Below are 17,507 nucleotides of genomic sequence, written 5' to 3' on the forward strand. Positions count from 1 at the left end.
GGTTTACAGGCGTGAGCCACTGCGCCCAGCCACAGAGAGATCTTTTGACAACTATAAGAATACATTTGTGTGGGTAAGGTATAGTTAGAGTTACTGGTTATAAAAGATAACTTGGAAAAATTAAGGAAAAAAAAAAGATGTGTTAGTGTTTAAAAATGTACCTGGGCTGTGTGTTAATCAGGTCTTGTAAGACACGCATGACATGACTGTCTGAAAGAAGAAGTTGTTATACTCACAGATCCCCAGAAACAGGAGGTACAGCACGCCATGCAGAGCCACATGCGGAAACAGCAGGGTCAATCAGGAGGCAAAGGGAATGAGAGAAAGCCTGTGCAAGAGCCTATTACGTGCTTTTTGTGGGAGGGAATGGGGTGGCAGGGTAAGCAGATTTAGAATTGGCTAGTTTGATTACTTTTGGTACGTTCTGGGAAATAGGGGCCGTCCCCTTGTCTGGTACCTGGCCCTAGGGTAGGTAGCTAGTAGCCCAGAGTGTAAGAGCTAGATAAAGGAGGAAGTCGTGAGGTATGTGCTTTGGATTGATTGGTTTTTATATGAAACACATAGTCCCAGGTGAGTCATTCTATCCTTAGGAATTAGTGAACCCTGGGAAAAGCTGACTCTTCTAGTGTCAGCAAGGCCCCAAGATTTGAAAACATCAGAATAAGAAGATATGCTTAATGCAGCTGATAAAAGTTTTAAAAGTGGCGCTTGGGAAAACAGCACCAATGAAACACAATGCAATTTGTAGCACTTACTGAATTCCATAAGTGCTCTAGCAAAGTTATGCACATATATACCAGGATACATTGCAAGAATATTCTGAGCAGAATTGAATCTGATATCCAAAAACTGGGAAGAAACCATGTATCTGTCAATGTTAGAGTAATAAACACATTCTGTACATTTATATGATGAAATTGTACACAGCGTGTAAACAAGTGAGCAAATTACAACTCTATGCAACTACATGGATAAAACATGCAAGTATAATATTGAAAAAAGAAAGCAAAGTACAAAATAATACACTGTAATCAAAATGGACAAAAGTAAACTATATTTTTAGGGATGATCATATCAGTGATGATGGTATGAAAAAAAGAGATATTATAATAAAAGTTATGGCGCTGGTTATTTCTTGTTGAGAGAGAAAGGTATGTTCAAGAAGAGACTCATATGGATATCTACAGGGCCAGTAGTGTTCTGTGTCTTGACCTGGGTGGTAGATACATAGCCATTTGCTTTATAAATATAAAACACCGAACTCTGTATTTGTGTTTCATGTACGTTTTGTGAATGCTGTATTTCATAATGAGTGGTTAAAATTACTTCAGACAGGATTTCTAAATCTTTTTTTCTTTGGATGTTATAACTCAATGTATCTGTTCACTGTGAAGAATGTAAACAGAGAAAAAGGGGAACTTTATGTTCCAGGTTAATGAATTCTTTAGAATCATTAACCACCAGGTTTTTAATGCTTTGTTGAATGAGATTCCTTAAAAAATGGTATGCTTATAAACAAGCCAGACTACTAAAGTGGAAAGTACAGTTGGTTTTGACACTGATTCTTATGTGTTTTCAATAATGTTTCACTTTTAAGAGTCAGTGTATTAATGCATACACAGGGAATACATCTCTTTGAAGTGCTTTATAGAAGGTGATGGGGTGATATTACCTATTCTCAAGAATACACCAACAAGATTATCCCATAACTGCCCTTTGTTTTCATACTGTTTGAGGAAAAAAGGATCCATTAATAAAGTAGGTACCGGAATTACTGATGCTATCTCCATGTGTTATGCTGTTGAAAGAACACAAAATATATGGTCATTTGATTAAATGCATGTAGTGGTCAAGAAAAAAATGGGTTTTCTATTCCCTTATGTTCATCCCTATGTATTAAATATTTATATTTTTTTGATCTGCTAATGTATGTATCTCTAATGCACCCTCTTTGCTGATCTCAGCATTCCTTTCTATTTATTAAAAGAAAATACAGGAAATGTACGCTTCTCAATCTTAAAATTTTTTAAAGGAAAAAGTTTTCCCTGATTTGTCAATAAGACTTAAAAGAGACCAATAAAAGTTATAATTATGAAGCTGATTTAGCTGCGCTGTATGCTGAATGGCTGAAACAATACAGCTTTCCTTATGTTTTTAACAATTCAAAATCCTCTCTTTTTGTAGTTTGTTAAAATTATATGACAGAGTCACAGATCAGTTATGGAAGGCTCTCTGGGGACAAGACAATGAATGACGAGTCAAAGGAAGGGACTGACAAGGCTACAGAATTAACAGTTGGATTCAACCTGGAGACACCAGGATTCAAATACAAGGCAAAACTTCTTTTCTCAATGCAATCACAACTTTCCCCTTCCAAGCCAATACCATCAATACTTGAGGATATTTTTCTAGAACACCTACTTCTTTTTTTCCTCAGATCGCAAATCTGTCTTCTTACACTTGTCCACTAAAGTTGAATTTGCAACTCTCTAATTTCAGTCTTAGTCCCTTTCTCTGGATAGGGTGTGTACAAGAAATAGAGAAGAATAAGAGTTTTGGAGGCCTGAGAAATGATTTTTCATTAGCATAAATATAAGTAACTGGGACAACAGAGGACTCAGCAGCAGATGGCTGATAAGATCCTATCTTGTTCAATATATTCAAAAACAGAATTAATTTTTAATACCACATATTAGCAATCTTCTAATACTTAGGTAATCTCTTTGCAATTCTTTCCAGTAAGCACAGATGCTGCTGATGGAATAAATGGAAATAAGTCAGCCTGATCTAATAGAAAGTGTTTTTTCACCTTTTCCTGGGATAGGCATTTTGGTCTGAATTTTACTGGCACGTACTCATAAGACACTCAATAACTGTTAGCTCTATTAGGATATGGCTGAGTGAATGGATCATGGTATAGTGGGAGAAAGTGCTGGACTGGGAGTCAGAGAAATTGAAATCTGGTTCTTGGCGTGAGTATAAATAAATCATTGACTGTCTTAGTTTCAGTTTATTCATTTGCGTAATAAATAAAGGAATCTGATGATTTCTGAGATGTTTTTGGCTAGCTCTGTGTTTCTCGGACTCTGTGAATGGTAAGTACCACTTATTATCTTCAACTCTTCAGAGTGAAAAGATAGAGTCTTGCTCTGTTGCCCAGGCTGGAGTGCAATGGCTTGATCTCGGTTCACTGCAACCACCGCCTCCCAGGTTCAAGCGATTGTCCTGCCTCAGCCTCCTGAGTAGCTGGGATTACAGGCGCCCACTACCAGGCTCAGCTATTTTTAGTAAAGCTATTTTTAGTAAAGCCGGGGTTTCACCATGTTGGCCAGGCTGGTCTTGAACTCCTGACCCCAGATGATCTACCCACCTCGGCCTTCCAAAGTGCTGGGATTACAGGTGTGAGCCACCGCGCCCAGATGAAATAACTGTATTTTAATTTAATGATTGAAATAGAGTATATTCTTCGACATCCGAAAGCCAGTTACCTGACATTTTTCTCCTACAAAATAATAACAGGTACAATTTATGGAGCCATTAGTATGTTTCAGGTGCTATATCGAGTACTCTACAAAGATGTGCTCATTTAATCCTTAATTAATTATTATTGTCATAATGATTTTATAGATGATAGAACCTAGGCTTTAAGAGTTTGAGTCACTTGACCAAGGCCCAGAACTTGCTTGTGATTGGTAAGACATGACTTCAAGTCTTTTCTATATTACTCCAGAAGCCATGCTCTTAACTACTGAATCTGAGTGCAATCTGATATAACACAGGATTATCAGGAGAAAATCACTGGATCAAGACAGGAGGGTCTAAAGTGGCTGCAACCTTTAAAACACTGTTTTATTTCAAAGGTAATATATGTCATATTCTTTTTGTGCACAATTACAACAATACATGGTAAAACATGATATTTCTTCTTTCCCTCTGCTTCCACTCCCACTCCCCTTCCCAAAAGTAGAATCACCATCCATAGTGTATAGGTTGGTGTTGGTGTTAGTGACTGAAAGAAAACACAAGGGGCCCTCTGAGGTGACAGCGATGTTCTGATTTTTGACCTGAGTGCTGATTATCCAGATATGTTCATTTTGTGAAAATATATCAGGCTATTCAATCCTGGTTTGTACACTTTTCTGTATGTACCTATTTTTTAAAAAGCTTATCAAATAAAATGAATACCATGATACACAAGCATATTATACTGTTAGTCATCCCAACTTTCCCAATGGAAAAAGTTATGTAAAAATTAGGTTGCACAACCACTTTCTTTCTTTATTCTTTGAGGATTGCCAATACCACATTGTAATTTCTAGAACCCACTTGAGTTATTTATTGGAAGTCTTCTACATATTTGGCAAGCTCTATACACTCTATTTCTCCACATGAGGCTGCCCATGGTTTCAGATGAATACCTAACTCAAATTATGCTTAATGTGTAATTTCAATTGAACCAAACGTCACATTTTCACAATGGGTCTTGTCAAAGGGAAATACCTCTCCCCCATTCATCTGGCTTCCGTGAAAAAGGATTTCATCTAAAGAAGCCCTATTCTCCATGAAACTCTTGGTGGCAAATTTTGGTATATGTAGTCTATCTTCTACTCACATGTCTCTTAGGAGGATGACATACCTGCCAAGAGCACCTCCTCACAGTTTCTCTTGGCCATGGAGATAGTCATTATGTTTGCTCTCCAACATCACATTATCTGGGCACATGAAAGGCTAAATTTACTGGTGGGACAATTTTATTCGTTCTGGCCACTGGACTGGGATTGAAAGTGATGTGATTCGCTTCTGGAGGAGAGCATGTGATCGCCAGAAAGACAGACTTTCCAAAACCCCATTTATCATTCTGCAATGGTAACCAGCCAGGTTTGAGATATGCTCCTGACTGGCTCCTAGAGAGAAGGGGATGTAGAGGAGAATCCCAGGTGACTTATGATGGACATGTTATATGAGTAAAGAGTAAATCTTTGTGGCGTGAAGGCACTGAAATGTTGAGATCCTGCAGCACTGCAGCTGACTGCTGACAGAATGCAATGAGTTAAACTTAGCAGCTGAGGCTATGTCCACGGTCAGGAGGAGAGCTGTTCAGTGCTGCCTGGACCTAGGTGGATAAATCTAATTCGGGAGTTTAGCCTTCAAAAATTCCCTTTATTCAAAAGCGATATTCTCTAGTATAATCTTTACATGTGACATAGGTACAGATTTTTATTTATTTATTATTATTATTATTATTATTTTAGGTCTCATTTACCTTGCTCTTTTGCCTAAACAGGCAGAACATGTGTGGGGAAGAGAAATATTATTTTCTGGACCTGCTCCCTTATAACTCCATCAGGTTACTGAAGGGGGTCAAATGGCCTTAGAAGGAACTGGAGAGGCAGATGGGGATGAGATCATGCATAACCTTATGGACAATGTTAAAGACTTCGACTTTAATGTAAATCCATTAGGAAGTCATGGAGGGCTTTCAGGGAGATGTGTGATAAGATGTACATTTTTCAAGAAGCAGACTGATTAGTGTGTGGAGAATGCATTAGAGGGATATGAAAAGGTATATGGGAGAACAGTTAGGTGGACATGGCAGAAAGTCCTGACAGGATGATAGCTGAATAAACAAAAAGAAATTTTGGGCTGAGTGTGGTGGCTCATGCCTGTAATCCTACTTTGGGAGGCTGAGGTGGGAGGATAAAGCCCAGGAGTTTGAGACCAGCCTGGGCAACATGGTGAAACCTCATCTCTACAAAAAATTAAAGAAAAAAATAGCCAGGCATGGTGGGGTGCACCTGTAGTCCCAGCTACATGGGAGGCTGTGGCAGGAGGATTGCTTTAGTCTAGGAAGTCGAGGCTGCAATGAGCCATGATCGTGCCACTACATTCATGGGTGACAGAGTAAGACTCTCTCTCAAAACAAACAAACAAATAAACCAGAAAGAAAGAAATTCTGGGATGGTTAAACTGATGAAATATATGTGTCCTTCCTTCATAATCTACCTTGATCTGAGGATACATTTGAGAACATTTAGTGGAATTGATGCATGGCATAACCTTTAGGCAATGCTTCAGAAGCATTAGTCCATCTCTCTCTCATCTATGCTTTTGATAAGGATTGTACAGAAGAGATTTTGGATTACACTTTTTGGTAACAGCTTTAAGTACACAAATTCTGTATGTGCTTCAACAATTAATTGATATCTCTTCTGACATTTAAACATTAATGAAGATCACATCACCCTTATTCTTCCAAGAATGTCCACAGCCCATTCTATGTCACCTGTTCAGAGCACTGCTGTTTTACAAAGTACCCTAACCACAGCCTTTCCTGTTTTAGGAGGAACTCTGCCACACACATTCTTCTGTCACAAGAAGCCTATGACCATGGAAAAAGAAAAAAAGAAAAAAATCCCCCAAACAGTTCTTAGAACCAGAGATCCCTAATCACAGATAAAGTCAGTTTTCCTAAAGGATTCCTGACTGCTTGCTCAGGCCGGGAACAGGTGTATAAAATATTAAAAGATACCAAATGGCTTGGGGAGGTGATGCTGCATGGACCTCTGATCTCTATTTGCAACATACAAGTCAGCAAGAAAAGGAGAATCTTCTTTTCCACATAGCACACACATCCGAGGCGAAGGTCACGTGATCTCTCGCGGATGTGTGCCTGATGAGATTCTGTGCACAAGGCCAAGGTTTTCCTAGGAAGACAATTTGGTCTTAATCCAACACTTACATGGGCAATTGATGTACAAAAGTTATACATCACAGAACACAGGTGTGGTGATTTCAGCCTGGAAAGATTTCAAAGGATAATTAATAGATCTTCCATTGAGGCAATTAAAATAATTCTCAGTGAGATATTTCTTAAACATCTACTTTTGAGCTATGTAAATTCCTGGAGACATTTGATATTACCTAGATACAGAATGCACACCAGAGGACTAAATTTTATTTTTTATATAGGAAGGCTTAGAAATAATCCCATTAGATGTTGGAGAGTCTGTATCCACAAAAGGTGAATTTTGTTTGGTGGTAGCTATTTAAAAAGCTAATAATGTTTGGGCCCGGTGGCTCACGTCTCTAATCCCAGCACTTCAAGGGGCTGAGGCGGGTGGATCATGAGGTCAGGAGTTCAAGACCAGCCTGGCCAAAGTGGTGAAACCCTGTCTCTACTAAAAATATAAAAATTAGCCGCACGTGGTGGCAGGTGCCTGTAATCCCAGCTACTCGGGAGGCTGAGGCAGAGAATTGCTTGAACCTGGGAGGTGGAGGTTGCAGTGAGCCGAGACGGCACCACTGCACTCCAGCCTGGGCGACTGAGTGAGACACCATCTCAAAAAAAAAAAAAAAAAAAAAAAAAAAAGCTGCTAATAGAGTGGAAACCATTGTATGTTGAAGCTGCTCTTATTATAAAAATAGGGAAGATAAAAAAAAATAGGATTATCTATATAATGAGTTTCTTCTTTAAGGCAAGCATATGGCTCATTCAAAACTGTTACTGAGTTGTTAAGTTTCACATTTAAAAAGGGGATCATGAAGTCATCTCTACTTTGCCTCCTCAAATTATCTGAGTGTCCAATAGATGGCGCCCTGATCTTGATGCTGATGGAGGTTTAATGCTGCAGAGTGTAAACCATAGATCTTTATTGAGTTAAAGGAAATTCACTCATGACTCGTTCATTTAATTATTTCACAAGGTCGTTTGAGTGCCCGCTATGTGTTAGGACTGTATTGTGTTTCTTTTCACGGGGTCAGAGATTACTGTAAGGCCAATAAAAGCTTCAATGTACTTCTTCACAAAACAGTGCTATATCAGTTTATATTGCTATACAACAAATCTCTTCAAAGCTCAATGGCTTACAATAACAGTAAGTTATTATTTCTTACCATTTGGTAGGTTGTCCAGGTGGCTTCTCTTCTGATTTCATTCTCATCTGGATTCATTCACTCACGTAGCAACATTCAGCTGGAGGGTCTACTGGACTAGAAGGTCGGAGATGGCCTAACTTACACATCTGGCGGTTGGTGTTCACTGTCCTCTGGGGCGCCTAGGTTTGCCTCCACATAGGCTAGACCACTTTCTCACATGGCTGTCTCCAAGCAGTGCTCCAAGTAGGGGAAGCCAGAGTTGTATGTAAAGCCTATTGCAACCTTCTTAGTTTTGTAAGTTACATTATGTCACTTCTGTCACCATCTATCGGTCAAAACAAGTCCGAGACTGGCCCAGATTCAACAGATAGGGAAACAGATGTCAACTTTGAATGGGAAAAGTGATCCCTCACATTGCAGAAAGGCACACACACTATGATGGGAAGACCATGTGGTCATATCTTTCAACTGATAAAAAACAAGTTGAGAAGTGAACAATAGTGGAATAGCTCTGCCTAGATTCTTTTTTTTTTTTTTTTATACTTCAAGTTCTAGGGTACATGTATACAACGTGCAGGTTTGTTACATCTGTATACATGTGCCATGTTGATTTGCTGCACCCATCAACTCATCATTTACATTAGGTATTTCTCCTAATGCTGTCCCTTCCCCAGTCCCCCCAACCCCCCAACTGTCTCCAGTGTGTGATGTTCCCAGCCCTGTGTCCAAGTGTTCTCATTGTTCAATTCCTATCTATGAGTGAGAATATACGGTGTTTAGTTTTCCATCCTTGTGATAGTTTGCTGAGAAAGATGGTTTCCAGCTTCATCCATGTCCCTGCGAAGGACATGAACTCATCCTTTTTTATGGCTGCATAGTATTCCATGTGCATATGTGCCACATTTTCTTAATCCAGTCTATCATTGATGGACATTTGGGTTGGTTCCAAGTCTTTGCTATTGTGAATAGTGCCACAATAAACATATGTGTGCATATGTCTTTATAGTAGCATGATTTATAATCCTTTGGGTATATACAGAGTAAAGGGGTAGCTGGGTCAAATGGTATTTCTAGATCTAGATCCTTGAGGAATCACCAAACTGTCTTCCACAATGGTTGAACTAATTTACACTCCCACCAACAGTATAAAAGTGTTCCTGTTTCTCCATATCCTCTCCAGCATCTGTTGTTTCCCAACTTTTTAATGATCACCATTCTAACTGGCATGAGACAGTATCTCATTGTGGTTTTCATTTACATTTCTCTGATGACCAGTGATGATGAGCATTTTTTCATGTGTCTGTTGGATGGATAAATGTCTTCTTTTGAGAAGTGTCTTTTCATATCCTTTGCCCACTTTTTGATGTTTTTTTTTCTTGTAAATTTGTTTAAGTTCTTTGTAAATTCTGGATATTAGTCCTTTGTCAGATGAGTAGATTGCAAAAATTTTCTCCCATTCTGTAGGTTGCCTGTTCACTCTGATGGTGGTTTCTTTTGCTGTGAAGAAGCTCTTTAGTTTAATTGATCCCATTTGTCAATTTTGGCTTTTGTTGCCTTTGCTTTTGGTGTTTTAGTCATGAAGTCCTTGCCCACGCTTATGTCCTGAATGGTATCGCCTAGGTTTTCTTCTAGGGTTTTTGTGGTTTTAGGTCTAACATTTAAGTCTTTAATCCATCTTGAATTAATTTTTGTATAAGGTGTAAGGAAGGGATCCAGTTTCAGCTTTCTGCATGTGGCTAGCCAGTTTTCCCAACACCATTTATTAAATAGGGAATCCTTTCCCCAGTTTGTTTTTTTCAGGTTTGTCGAAGATCAGATGGTTGTAGATGTGTGGTATTATTTTTTAGGCTTCTGTTCTGTTCCATTGGTTTATATATCTGTTTTGGTACCAGTATCATGCTGTTGTGGTTACTGTAGCCTTGTAGTATAGTTTGAAGTCAGGTGGCGTGATGCCTTCAGCTTTGTTCTTTTTGCTTAGGATTGTCTGGCTATGTGGGCTCTTTTTTGTTTCCATATGAACTTTAAAGTAGTTTTTTCCAATTCTGTGAAGAAAGTCATTGGTAGCTTGAGGGGGATGGCATTGAATCTATAAATTACCTTGGGCAGTATGGCCATTTTCACGGTATTGATTCTTCCTATCCATGAGCATGGAATGTTCTTCCATTTGTTTGTGTCCTCTTTTATTTTGTTGAGCAGTGGTTTGTAGTTCTCCTTGAAGAGGTTCTTCACATCCCTTGTAAGTTTTATTCCTAGATATTTTATTCTCTTGTTAGCAGTTGTGAATGGGAGTTCACTCATGATTTGGCTCACTGTTTGTCTGTTATTGGTGTATAGGAATGCTTGTGATTTTTGCACATTGATTTTGCATCCTGAGACTTTGTTGAAGTTGCTTATCAGCTTAAAGAGATTTTGGGCTGAGATGATGGGGTTTTCTAAATATACAATCATGTCATCTACAAACAGGGACAATTTGACTGCCTCTTTTCCTAATTGAATACCTTTACTTCTTTCTCTTGCCTGATTGTCCTGGCCAGAGCTTCCAACACTATGTTGAGTAGTGTGAGCACATCCTTGTCTTGTACTGGCTCAAAGGGAATGCTTGCAGTTTTTGCCCATTCAGTATGTTATTGACTGTGGGCTTGTCATAAATAGCTCTTATTGTTTTGAGAAACATTCCATCAATACCTAGTTTATTGAGAGTTTTTAGCATGAAGGCTGTTGAATTTTGTCGAAGGCCTTTTCTGCATCTATTGAGATAATCATGTGATTTTTGTCCTTGGTTCTGTTTATGTGATGGATTACTTTTATTGATTTACGAATGTTGAACCAGCCTTGCATCCCAGGGATGAAGCCGACTTCATTATGGCGGATAAGCTTTTTGATGTGCTGCTGCATTTATTTTGCCCATACTTCACTGAGGATTTTCACATCAATGTTCATCATGGATGTTGGTCTTAAATTCTCTTTTTTTGTTGTGTCTCTGCCAGGCTTTGGTATCAGGATGATGCTGGCCTCATAAAATGAGTTAGGTAGGATTCCCTCTTTTTCTATTGATTGAAATAGTTTTAGAAGGAATGGTACCAGCTTCCCTTTGTACCTCTGTTAGAATTCGGCTGTGAATCCGTCTGGTCCTGAGCTTTTTTTTGGTTGGTAAGCTATTAATTATTGCCTCAATTTCAGAGCTTGTTGTTGGTCTACTCAGAGATTCAGCTTCTTCCTGTTTTAGTCTTGGGAGGGTGTATGTGTCCTGGAATTTATTCATTTCTTCTAGATTTTCTAGTTTATTTGCGTAGAGGTGTTTATAGTATTCTCTGATGGTAGTTTGTATTTCTGTGGGATCGGTGGTGATATCCCCTTTATCATTTTTTATTGCATCTATTTGATTCTTCTGTCTTCTTTATTAGTCTTGCTAGTGGTCTATCGATTTTGTTGATTTTTTCAAAAAACCAGCTCCTGGATTCATTGATTTTTTGAAGAGTTTTTTGTGTGTCTAGCTCCTTCAGTTCTGCTCTGATCTTAGTAATTTCTTTCCTTCTGCTAGCTTTTGAATGTGTTTGCTTTTGCTTCTCTAGTTCTTGTAATTGTGATGTTAGGGTGTTGATTTTAGATCTTTCCTGCTTTCTCTTGTGGGCATAGTGCTGCTATAAATTTCCCTCTACACACTGCTTTAAATGTGCCCCAGAGATTCTAGTGCATTGTGTCTTTGTTCTCATTGGTTTCAAAGAACATCTTTATTTCTACCTTCATTTCATTATTTACCCAGTAGTCATTCAGGAGCTGGTTGTTCAGTTTCCATGTAGTTGTGTGGTTTTGAGTGAGTTTCTTAATCCTGAGTTCTAATTTGATTGCACTGTGATCTGAGAAACAGTTTGTTGTGATTTCTGTTCTTTTACATTTGCGGAGGAGTGCTCCCAATTATGTGGTCTATTTTAGAATAAGTGGATGTGGTGCTGAGACAAATGTATATTGTGTTGATTTGGGGTGGAGAGTTCTGTAGATATCTATTAGGTCCACTTGGTGTAGAGCTGAGTTCAAGTCCTGGATATCGTTGTTAACCTACTGTCTCGTTGATTTGTCTAATATTGACAGTGGGGTGTTAAAGTCTTCCATTATTATTGTGTGGAAGTCTAAGTCTCTTTGTAGGTCTCTGAGGACTTGCTTTATGAATCTGGGTTCTCCTGTATTGGGTGCATATATATTTAGGATAATTAGTTCTTCTCGTTGAATTGATCCCTTTACCATTATGTAATGGCCTTCTTTGTCTCTTTTGATCTTTGTTGGTTTAAAGTCTATTTTATCAGAGAGTAGGATTGCAACCCCTGGATTTTTTTTTTTTTTTTTGCTTTCCATTTGCTTGGTAGATCTTCCTCCATCCCTTTATTTTGAGCCTATGTGTGTCTCTGCATGTGAGATGGGTCCCCTGAATACAGCAAACTGATGGGTCTTAACTCTTTATCCAGTTTGCTTGTCTGTGCCTTTTAATTGGGGCAGTTAGCCCATTTACATTTAAGGTTAACATTGTTATGTGTGAATTTGATCCTGTCATTATGAGGTTAGCTGGTTATTTTGCCCATTAATTGATGCAGTTTCTTCCTAGCATCTATGGTCTTTACAATTTGGCATGTTTTTGCAGTGGCTGGTACTGGTTATTCCTTTCCATGTTTTAGGGCTTCCTTCAGGAGCTCTTGTAAGGAGGCCTGCCTAGATTCTGCAGTCTCCCTCCCTCCCTGCCAAGATTCTTGCAAGCTTTAAAGAAGCAAAGTAGTGTGTGCTTAAGACAAAATGTCTATTAGGTTAATGAGGACATTGTTTTGGTGGAGAGTAGAGTTCTATAGATTTGCATTATCTGTTACAGATACTGAGTAGATCCCTTCATTATTTGCCTTTTCCAGTATTCCTAGATATTTAGTTTTCTTTAGCAGTTGATGAACTTTGTAAGAGTCTGTTAATTCCTAATCAGTATTTCCCCAGAGGGTAAGATAGAAGTAATGGAATGAGATGGAATGAAGTAGTTAGCTATACTGGCAAGGCAGTGTGATGTAGTTCCAGTATTTGATGGTATTATATGTGACTAGATAATTAACCTTTCCTATAACAGCATTCAATAAGTGCAAAAACATATTTTAGAAGTTCCAGGTATTTTTGGTAAATTGCTTCGTTTACTAAGTCTCTACTGTGTATCAAGTCTTTTTCATATGCTATCTCTTAAACATTATAATAATCATGAAAAGTATCAGTTCCTATTTTACATATGAGAAAATGGAGGTCTGTGGAAGATGAATAAATTTTCCACAGCCAAATATTAAGTATATGACAGAATCTGAACTTCTAAGTCATATATCTACTCTCTGGTCAATGGAGCCCCGACTTTGTTGGAGACTGCCATGCATTCAGCCAAGACTACATTTCACAGAGTTCTTTGCATGGGTAGTAGAAACTATCTGGCTGCTGAAATGTAGCTGAAGATTGTCACATAGGGGTTCCAGGAAGGGGCCTTCAAAAGGGGACTGACTTGGCTGATAGGTATTGGATCTGTTTCCTGAAACAAAGTATGATGACCGGAGCTCCAGCAACCCTGATGTAAGCACAAGTTCATAGCGGGACTATCAAGATGGTACAGCAGAGACCTGGAAGAGGCATAGGTCCTGGAAGAAGTGTAACTGCTTTATCAGCTCTTATGTGAGAGGAAACTAACACTCTCATCTTGCTTAAGCCAGAGTTACTTCTCTTGCATAGGCAGTCCTATAAGAACTGTTAAAGACGGGCGCAGTAGCTCACGCCTGTAATCCCAGCACTTTGGGAGTCGGAGGCGGGCGGATCATGAAGTCAGGAGATCGAGACCATCCTGGCCAACACGGTGAAACGCTGTCTCTACTAAAAATACAACAAATTAGCCGGGCGTGGTGGCGGCGCCTGTAATCACCGCTACTCGGGAGGCTGAGGCAGGAGAATGGCGGGAACCCGAGGGGCGGAGCTTGCAGTGAGCCGAGATCGAGCCTGGGCCACAGAGCGAGACTCCATCTCAAAAAAAAAAAAAAAAAAAATTATAAAGACAAAACAAAACACACCCTCTCATATTGCTATATTGCAGTGTGCTTTATGTTAAATGAAAATTTATAAAATTAGTCATAAAACAAATAAAATACCATTACAGGTCCAAGAATGTCTCTGTATAGCCTCTACCTCAGCAGAAAATGGGAATAACCTTGTTTGTCTGGAAATGTCTGACCTCCTTGATGATCAGCCCCAGCAAACTTGTACCTTCAAGGTTTACATCCTTCCCATTCTCTGCCTCTGAGAACAAGAGTCACTTGCCTTGCTTGATCTTGTGGCACTAAGACGCCTGTAATGCGCTGATCTTCAAATCCCACACCCTAAGTCAGTGAGTCTTCAAATTTCAGCTGCATAAGAACCATATGGGATGCTTGTGAATTTTTTAAAAATCATATGTTTAGGCCTATCATGGGGCTTCTGAATCAGTAGTTCTGTGGCAGGGCCCAGGAATTGCATTTTTAACAAATATTCTGGGCAATTCGTAGGCACATGATACACAGGTTGGCCTTTGAGAAACCCTGTGAAATCTTTCTCCTTAACCAGTGCCTTTTGCTGCTTTATCTGACCCAGACCTGCAATGTGCAGGAAGGAGAGGAAAGTGTATTTTGGTGTCTTTTAACAGAAACTGAATGAAGTGTATACAAGATAGGAAAAACAAAACAAAACAAAACAAAAAAAACAAAATACAAAAACAAAAACAAAAAAACTGCCCCTGGCTTAAACAAGATAGGGATTACAGTTTCCTCTCTCCTAAACCCTGCATGGTACAAATACCAAAGATGATTCCTGAAATTTAGCAAGCTAGGTTAGGATAATATAGCTTCTTTTTCTACTTATTATAGAAATTTTCTTGTAAGTGTTAAATTTGTACTAATTGGTATAACTGGCACAAATTATACCAGATGGATAGGTAAGTCTCCTACTTTTGCAGAGTTCCAAGTTGCCTTTCCTATTCTTAATTATTAAATATTAATTTTACTTTGCAGAAAACTCACATAGGATTGCCAATACCTTTCCTCGGAGGACATAATTTAAAACTTTAAAAGATCAAAATTGTAATAAAAGTTTGAAAACATTGCCAATATTTTTACAGAAGCCACTTAATGATTTTAATTCAATGCCGCCTATGAAAGGTAGCAATTAAGAGGAAGTAAAACAGGCCACGCATGGAAAGAAAATATGAGTCCATCTGCAAAGTAGCAACATAGGCTGTCTTCTACTTTCCGTTTTTTTTTTTCTTTTCTTTTTTTTTTTTGAGATAGAGTCTTGTATTGTCACCAGGGCTGGAGTGCAATGGCTAAGCGATCTTGGCTCACTGCAACCTCTGCCTCCTGGGTTCATGCGATTCTCCTGCCTCAGGCTCCTGACTAGCTGGGATTACAGGTGAACACCATCACACCTGGCTAATTTCTTGTATTTTTAGTAGAGACGGGGTTTCACCATGTTGGCCAGGCTGGTCTCAAACTCCTGACCTCATGATCCTCCCGCCTCGGCCTCTCAAAGTGGTGGGATTACAGGCGTGAGTCACTGCACCCGGCTCTCTTCTGCTTTCCTAAGAGGCTGTGTTCCTTAAATATGTGACAGAATGCAATGTGAAAATTTAGAACAATCCATTCATTCATTTATAGAGAGAACTAGATATTTTACAAAATCTGAAATTTTACCTGACTACTCAATTATCTATTACTAATATTTCATACATGTTCTTATGTTCTCTAATTCCTTCATAGTCTTTTTTTTTTCAGCCAGGTTTATGTTAACTCAATATCTTCTATAATGCCACCCTCTGTGCTGCTGCTGCTGCTACTCTTACTACTACTATTTTATCTCCAACTTTCCCCCCAGCTATTTGAATAGCTTCTCAACATAGTGTCAATTTTGGGGTGTGCTATCAATTTCACATTTTGAAAGAAACATCTCCCTTCTTCCATGTAGCTAGGTCAATCTCTAGGCCTGATTCACAATCCCTGTCTTGAGATCTCTGTTCTCCATTATCCTGAGGATTCTGTTTGTTTCTCTCTCAGGCTGGATCCTATTTTCTCCTTTAGCTTCCTTTTTTTCAGTTCATTCCTCATTTTGGTGGAACACAATTTATAGTAGCATCCCGAAAAGGTTGCAGGGAGGTAAACTTTTCAAGGCTTTGCATGTTTGAAACTCTTAATTATACCATCATTTTTAATTGTTAGTTTGGCTGTGTCTAGAATTTGAATCTGGTAACAATGCCTCTTTGTAATTCTGATCACAATGCTCCCTTGTCTTCTGACTTCCATTTTAGTGTTGAGAAATCCAAAGTCATTCTAATTCTTGATCATTGTATGAAATAAGAAATATGATCTTTTGCCCTTAAAGCTTTTAAAGTTTTCTTGTGTCCAGTGATCTTAAACATCATGTCATGTATCTTAGTATAAGTCTATTTTATCTACTATGTCAGACCTTGGGTGAAATCTTTTAATCTGGCAACTCATATTTTTCAGTTCTCTGAATTTGCTCTGAATTATTTATTTGATTTTTTCTCTCTCTCTTTTTTCCTCTTGTATTTTTCTTTCTGGAACTCTGATTATCTGGATGTTGAAATCTATGGATGCACTTATAATTTTATTATATTTCTGTCCTATTTTCTATCCCTTTGTCTTTTTGCTATACTTTCTGCCAGGTTTTATCAATTTTTATCTTCCAACTCTTACATTGATGATTTAATAACTGCTATTATATTTTTAAATTTTCCAAGAGCTGTTTTTTCCTCTGGACAGTCTTTTTCTTCTTTCTTTTTTTAAAAATGCGGCACATGCTTTTTCACAACAGTGTGGCGCATATATAGGTTTTTTTGGTTGTTGTTGTTAAAATAGAGTTGTTGATGAAAAGTGGCTACTCAGTTTGGGGGCACATTTTCAAGCTCCTTTTGCCTTGCAAGTGGAAACTGAACAGGAATAGCATATGCATATTTTTCTAGACTGAAGCATTAGGATCTAGGTACCCCTCCTTTCCCATTCCTTTCATTGTTTGTTAGATGAAAAGATAGAACTATAAGGACCAAAGAGATGGAGAAGTCATACAATGGAGGAAACCTGCAACCCTGAACAGAGTGGAACAGAGCACCCACCCCATTTCAGTCCTAACTGAACTTTACACAGGTGGGAAATAAATACCTCTGTTGTTAAGCCACTGAAGTGCCTAGTTGTTTCTAACAATTAGTATCACCTTAATTAATGCAAATATCACTACTTGATTCATTGATGCAATATCCTTTTTCCTCTGAGAATATTAATTCTATCTTTAAATTTTCTTTTCTTCTTCCAATGTAGACTTATTTTCCTTCAGGTTTCTGTTACAGATACTTACTCTGGCAACGGTCTGTCATTTAGAGGTTGGCCTCAAGTATCTCTGCTAGCCATTCATATGTGAGAACAGGACAACAAAAAAATTACCTTTGGAAGCTTTGTGCATGTGTGGGATGTATGTGAACAGTGAGCTTCAGAGTAATTTGACGGGTGTGTTTCCTTGGAAAAATCCTTTAAGAGAGCATTGTAAAAACTTTTCTCTTGGATTTGCAGACTTGCCCAGGAGAGGTGTTTTTGTGT

General features: G+C 38.5%; 1 protein-coding gene across 2 annotated transcripts in view; it reads left to right on the forward strand.

Annotated features, from left to right (window-relative positions):
* The window catches only part of NSUN3 (NOP2/Sun RNA methyltransferase 3), a 219,540-nt gene that overhangs the window by 167,721 nt on the left and 34,312 nt on the right, over positions 1-17,507 (forward strand). The window lies entirely within an intron of this gene.

This window comes from Papio anubis, chromosome 2, assembly GCF_008728515.1.
Source record: "Papio anubis isolate 15944 chromosome 2, Panubis1.0, whole genome shotgun sequence".
In the NCBI taxonomy this organism is placed as follows: domain Eukaryota; kingdom Metazoa; phylum Chordata; class Mammalia; order Primates; family Cercopithecidae; genus Papio; species Papio anubis.